Here is a 7,551-nt window from a genome sequence, read left to right on the forward strand (position 1 = left end):
TATGTTCCCTAATCTGAATCAGTCTCTCTTCCTTTTTCTTCTTTGTCCAGCCTCTTCCATTGTGCTGTCTATAAATTTCCCTGCATCTTTCGCTTTAAGTAGTTCTTCACCTTTTACTCTAAATGAAGTCAGATATCCTCTTAGGAAATAGCTCTTTGAATGGTGACATCTTTTTCTTCCATATGTTACCAGGATCAGAGGTAGACTGGATGTCCTCCAAGTTACTCATGGTCTCTTTCAAATCCCTGTCTGTCCTTTTTTTTTTTTTTTTTGTCAAAACCCCCAGTTTGTTTGAAACACATGACTATGGCTTCCTCTACACTTCTTAAACATTCATCCTCAAAACTCCCAGTTATGCCTTCTCATTCTCTGGAGACTTTATTAATTGATTTCATGACATCCAACACCCTGGGGCCTCTATTTCTTGGCTGCTTTATCCCCAATGATTTTATCCTCTACTTACGCTTAGCCACCCATCCCTTGGGCATACTCTGAGCTCATCATTCATGAGAAACTGCAGTTTCCACAAAATCTTTATTTCAGGGATTCTACTCTCTGACTGCAAATATTTCTGGCTCACTTATTTCATTATGACTTCTACAGTTCTTTTACCCTGCAAGTACCTCTGAGGCATGCTGCCTTTTTAATCAACCAGTATGACTTCACAAATCTTCATGTCTCTTTTTACCTGGATTACACTGCACTATTATTTGTTATCACTATGATACTCCTTTGAATTCCATTCGACTCTGTTGTCTGTCTCTTTTCGTACGTTGCCTGCTAAGGTACAGACACTGGGTACGTTTTCCTTTCAGGCACATGTGCACCATTGCAACCAAAAGCAGCTGCAGGAAAAACACACAGGTACACTCACTGGTTTCATTTTAAAATCATAATCACAAGCTTTGTGTGTTTCCTCAGGACTGCCAAGCTATCCTGCTCCATTTTAAAAATCAATTCACCTTCTCATTCTTTCAAAAGATTATTGCACATCTTTTCCCCTTTCCTTAGGATGTCAAAATCCCTTTCACCTTCTCACTCTGAGTTGATGACTCTCTTACAGCACTAAGAAACTAGAAATAATCACAAGATAAATACTCACATTTTCTCACACGAAATCTGCCTATTCCATGCATCTGGGCATATAATTATTGCCTATATACTTTTTTTTTTTTTTTTTTTTACCATGGGTGAACACTACATTTGTGCATTGGATTCCAGTCCTTCTGACTTACTAAAATTAACCCCACAACTTTCTCCTTTCCTTTGTTTTGTGTTGTTGTTGTTTAAAATACTATTGCTGCATAACAGATCAATCTGAAACTTAGTCTTAAAACAAGCATTTTATTATCTCTCATAGGTTCTGTGGACCAGGCATTTAGGAAGTGATCAGCTGGGTGGTTCTGGTCAAGGATCCCTCATGTGCCTGTAGTCAGATCATGGCTGGAACTAGCACAGATGGAGTAGAATGTCAGGAGCAGCTGGGGATTGATCGAGTGCTTCTTTCACTTCATATCGTCTCAAAACTCCTCTCTGTGATAATCTCTGCCTAGGTTGCTTTGGGTTTCCTCATAGCCCAGTAGCTTTAGGGCAACGAAAACACTTACATAGCAGTTTCAGGCTGCAGTGGGAGTGTCCAGTAACCAACGAGTACATTTCATTGTCTTTTTGGTGGTAGCCTCAGCACAACATGCTTCACACAGCGTCTATCTGCTGATCCTATCTTCTGTGAAGGCAGTCACAAACTGTACAGATCTGGGAAGAAGGGAGGCATAACTCTCCCTCTTGATAAGAGGAGTGTTAAGGCCCCATTGCACAATAGCATGTGGGAGGGGAAACATTGCAGTAGTCATTTTTGGAAAATGAATCTGCCTCATAGGTTAGTGAATATTTTCTTTGCTACTGAAGTATTACCATCCACATTCAAATGTACTCTTAAAAACATTCATTAAAAAGAAAAATAAAATCCCTCTATGTCTCTATGCTCCCAACCTGTACACATTTACTCTTTGGTTGCAAATTTTTCAGAAGAGTTTTCCATGTCTCATCCTCTCATTTGTTCCTTTTAATGGATTTCATTTCTACCCCTCCACTAAAATACTCTTGACAAAGTCATTCATTTTTTGAGTCCAATGGTTAATTCTCATTTAACTTCATGATTTCACAGTATTTGATACAATTTATTATGCCCTACTATTGGAATACCTTTCTTGTATGATTTCCCAAGCCCCACTGTCTCTGAGTTTTATTCCCACTTTTCTGGTGATTCTCATTCCCCTCCTTTGCTTCCCTGATCTATTGAAGTTGGAGTGCACTAAGATTCATTCCTCAGCCCTCATCTAGTTCTCATCTACACCCTGTGCCCTAGATAATCTCTTCCAGTCCCCTGGCTTTAAATTACATCTCTTAGTGATCTCCCAAATCTCAGTTCCATTCTTAAAATCTCTGTGCACACTGGACAAATATGTCTGATTACCTCCTTGACATCTCCACTTGGTCCTCAAATAGGCAAAATTCTATCACCATCCCCACCTTTGCCCCACCCCCAAATATGCTCATTTCTCAGATTTTCTTATTGTAGAAAATGGCACCTTCATTTACCCAGGGGTTGTGCAAACATCTAGGAATTGTCTTTCAGTTCCCTTTTATCCTCATCCTCATTAGACTACTCACCCCAAATCCTTATAGTTGCATTTCAAAAATGTACCCAGACTTTTCTCACTATGTACCCAGAAATTCTCACTATGTGTGCTGCTACCATCTTAACAAATACATGTTAGCTGACAGTAGTTTATTGGGGTGGACAAGAAATTTTGTCTTTCCCATTTCTTTCCTTCCAATAAAAAAGTTATCTTTTAAAAAACATAATTAGGGGCGCCTGGGTGGCTCAGTCAGTTGAGTGTACGACTTCAGCTCAGCTCATGATCTTGCGGTCTTCGGGCTCTGTGCTGACAGCTCAGAGCCTGGAGCCTGCTTCAGATTCTGTGTCTCCTCTCTCTGCCCCTCCCCCACTTGTGCCCTGTCTCATTCTATCTCTCAAAAATAAATAAATGTAAAAAAAAACTTAAAAACGTAAGTAAAACAAATTTTTTTGCTCATAATTCTTAAATTGCTTCTCAATGTATTGAGAATAAAGGCAGTGTCCTTATTATACCCCACATATTTCCTCCTACATGTGCTGGTCCCCATCCACTTTCCCTCCCTTATTTTCTGCTACATTCACCCTTGCTTACACGCTTCTAGCCCCTGTGGCCTTCTTGCTGTGCTTTGATCCTAGCAAACCCCTTTTTTCCTCTGGACCTTTGAATGTTTTTTCTGCCTCCTGTACATTTCATCTTCTTTTAATGCCTTCAGTATTTTCTAGATTCTTCAGAGATCACAGCAAGGATAGGTACTTTCAGTATCTAGGGAATGCAGTTACTGAGGTCATGAGACTAGAATTTTTTCATGGGCTCCCCCACATCAAAATCATTCATATAACTTTTTCTAAAGTACAGAATTCTAGGCTCTACCTGAGACATCCTGAATCATTGCTTTCAAAGGTAGGTCCAGAGATGTATACTTAAACATTTCCTTCAGTGTTCCTTCTGTTAGCCAGTTTATGGGATAGCATTTGGAAACCACTAAGTAAGAGCCTAAGGAGCCTAAATTCTCTTTTGACGATGTCTTTTGGTTTTAATTCCCTCTCACCATTGTTTTTCTTATACTTCCTATTCCAACAAATGTTCTCCTTGAAAATAAAAAAAGACAACAAAATAAGATATGTGACTAATTTTCTTTCTGATGTCCATTCATAGAAAGCTATTCACCAACTTCAGTAAGTATTTTTGTTATATAATAGCATGTAAACTGAAAAATACTTGTTTTGCCATAACACATTTCAAAAATCTCAACTTTGGGGAATTTTTCTTTATTTCTGATGTGACATATCATTTAGATGCATTAACCATGCATATTTTGTATATTGCTCTTAAAAATCTAAGTTTGAATGTTTGCATGTATTGCTGCATCTGTTTCTTCAGATAGATGTGTTTCTTCATTTTACCTCGCCAGTATAATTTGGTTTTCGTGTTGGTTTCTTGGTCTTATGTGTCCCCTAATTCTTCTAACATTTTAAAATGCCAGACCATGAAAACATGCTTATTTCTTTGATTTAAAAAAATCTGCTTTACCTCAATTTGGGGCAGGGTTTTCAACTTTTCTGTACACAGAAACCCTTTTATAGCATCAGTGTACTTAATACACATCATGCTGTAGTAGTTACATTTTTACTGTCTGTTGGTTGAGAAAATCCAAATATGTATGCACTCATGGAGCCAATTGCTACATGCCGGTCATGGGTCTGTTAGAAAATGGGATATGGAGACATAGCTAGTGTTACGGAGAGAACATGGTAAAATAATTTAAACATGCCAATTCCCCTCGCTGCTTACAGGGTTTCCCAAAAATCATAAAAATGAAAATGGAAATACCACTTTCTATATAAATGACTTAGTACATATGGCCCCCAGTGAAAATGTTAGTAATAGCTTGGAGAAAAAGAACGATGCTCAAGCTTAACTAAGTTCTGCTCATATCCCTCAGCCTCTTTAATGGAATTCTTAAAACTGGTCTTCTTTGACTGTCTACATAGAATAAACAAGGCAAAGAGTATAATTGGCAGGACTTGTTAAGGGGCAGGTCTTCAGTTTGCTTGTCCACATAACTACATTAAATAAAGAGGTAGGAAAAAGAGGCATGGCTGGGCATAAATAGAGGAGGCTAGTCTCGGCCAAGTCTTCTTATCACACGAATGTGAGTCAATAATTTAAACAGAAAAAGCTTCATATGGGTTTGTGACTTGAAAACGTGGTAACACTCCTCACAAATGTTTGTAGTCCAAGAAACGTCCCAGGCAATAACTAACTAGCTTAACAAATGTGGCTGTCGTTTTTCTGGCCAGTACGTTGTTCTTCTTTAACTAGTTTCTATCTAGTCATGACTTTAGGACTCTTTCTGTCCAATGAACTGTGAGCGCTGTCAGCTAAGTGGAGCTCTTTGGAAAGCTTTCACATTCCTGATAAAATATGACATATTTACCAGGCATGCCTCTTTGCCTCTGAGCCCTTCACCTCCTCCTCTCTGAAATGTAGACGTAGTATCTGAAGTTGGGCAGTCATCTTGAGATTATGAGGCCCCCCACCAACGGGTAAGTGAGGACGGAAAAGCAGAAAAGAAGAAAGCTTTTGGTTTCTTATTGAAAAGAGGAACCAGGGCCAGCCACTGTTAGCCTCTAGACTTCTAGCGATATATGAATAATGAATCTATATTGGTTTAAACTACTATTGTTGGATTTTCTGTTACTTGGAGAACAAACTCCTGAGAGATATAATCCTCCTACCCTACAGAGGGTGGAGCAAAGTGGGAAAGGGACGGAAGTAGAGTTTGGTAGAAGTTACTCTGCTCCTACAGAAACTTTGGCCCACAATTTGCAAACAAGTTGCGATCATATCTTATTTTTACAAACTAAATTCTTAAGAATGCAAATAATCACTGTATCTTTGTTTTTATTTCCTGTGACACATGGTACAATGCCTTGCAGTACTTTATTCTTTTCTCTTTTTTCTTCCTGTCCAGCTTAGAAAAAGAGCGCTGCTGATAATAGATCCTGCATGCTGGGTATTTTAATAGGGATAGAAAGAAAATAGAGGTAGCTCCTGCCTGAGGGAATTTCACAACTTAGTAGAAGAGACAAACAAAAGTGCACATACCTGTGACATGTTGTTATATATGTGTAAACAGGGAAATATTGGAGAAGAAAGGAGCTATATCTAATGGGTGAATGAGGAGGGTTATAATGATTTCCAGATTTTTTTTTTTTGCAGTAAATCAAGGTTAAGAAAATTTCTTTTGTAAAGTACGTCTAAGGGAATTACACTATTTTTGGTGTGATGTGTCTTTATGAACCTGGAGAAACTGCTAAAAAAAACTCAAGATTGGAATAAATCTGTTTGACAGGAAAAGTGATAAACAGGGATCTTGTTAATATATATTTTTTTCGGAGGCATTCTAATCTTTTTTTCTAAATGTGTGTGTATGTGTTATGAAATTCATGTCATGCTGTATCATATGGTATGTGTTGTTCTGTAACCTTCCTACACTTGACCTCAGAAGGCCAGGAAGCGATGTTCTGTAAACTTCCTGTCCACTAAGCTATTTCTCATAAACATAATTTCATGACAAAACATAGGTGTCTGCCTATTATTATTCATAATGACTATAGACTATTTCATAATATGAATACACGAGCAATTAACTTAAAGTATTCATTTGTCATATATTTAGGTAGTTACAGTTGTTTGAATTAAACATCCTTATACCTGAAAACTACACTTTTACCCGATGCTCTCACTAGGGGCTTGGAAAGAAAAGAATTTGCAGCAGTCCTGTTCCAATTTACTTTCTCCTAGAGATGTCCAGGACCAAAGAATGACTGCAGTAAATCTGGCAAACATACTAATGACCTCCTGGTAAACATACAAATGACCTGATAAATCCACTCATGATATTTACTAGCAGAAGGATAATGGCAAATTCTTATCTATGAAAAGATCTTTAGCAGGGAAAAACTATTCTGTTGAAACTGCTTATTGTAAATAACCCTGCAATTTATAAATTTATGGGGGGATGGCTAGCTGAGGAAGGCCACAGAAGCTGTAATTAATGTAAGATAGCCCAAATGGCTTCCCCTGCATGAGCGATGTGTATACATACATTGCTCAAACACTTCATCTGTTAATCTGGAGCCAAACAATATCCTGTTGTGAGAGAAGAAAGTCCTTTTTTATTGGAAGCTGTATCTGACGGTCTCAGATTCCTCCAACAAGGAGTTTTTCCCCTGTATCAGTTAAATCATAGTGAAGTTTGATATTGTGTAAAATCTAAGATTTACATAGTTTGATTTGACAATATGATCTTTGTGTCACCACAGATAAATTCCAGAAGTGGCATTTCTGGGTGAAGGGGGATGCATTATTTTAGGAACCGTGGAACATATAGCAGGTCTATTGAGCAGTCTGAATGGTCAAATTACCTTTTTCTGTGCTCTCTCAGATTTCCTTTTCCATTCTTTCTGGACATTTTGGACAGTTCCCTCAGCCTTCATGTTACATTCAGGTATTTATAAGAAAGTCTAGTCAATTCAAGTCCAGTTTAAAAGTCCAATTGCAGGGGAACCTGGGTGGCTCATTTGGTTAAGCAACCAACTTCAGCTCAGGTCATGATCTCTCTGTTGGTGAGTTTGAGCCCCATCAAACTCTCTGTGTCAGCACAGAGCCTATTTCAGATCCTCTGTCCTCCTCCCCTGCTCATGCTCATGTGCTCTCTCTCTCTCACTCTCTCCCTCTCAAAAATAAGTACACATTAAAAAAAAAATTTTAAATAAATAAAATACAGGTCCAATTGCATATCCAATTTATTGCATATCTCTTCTCCTCCTAGTGACAGCTAGGCTTGAGGGACTTGGGGTACAGATGAAACAGTCTGTTCCTAAGGTATTGATTCGATCTCTAT

The sequence above is a fragment of the Panthera leo genome, chromosome B1 (genome assembly GCF_018350215.1).
Source record: "Panthera leo isolate Ple1 chromosome B1, P.leo_Ple1_pat1.1, whole genome shotgun sequence".
NCBI lineage: Eukaryota > Metazoa > Chordata > Mammalia > Carnivora > Felidae > Panthera > Panthera leo.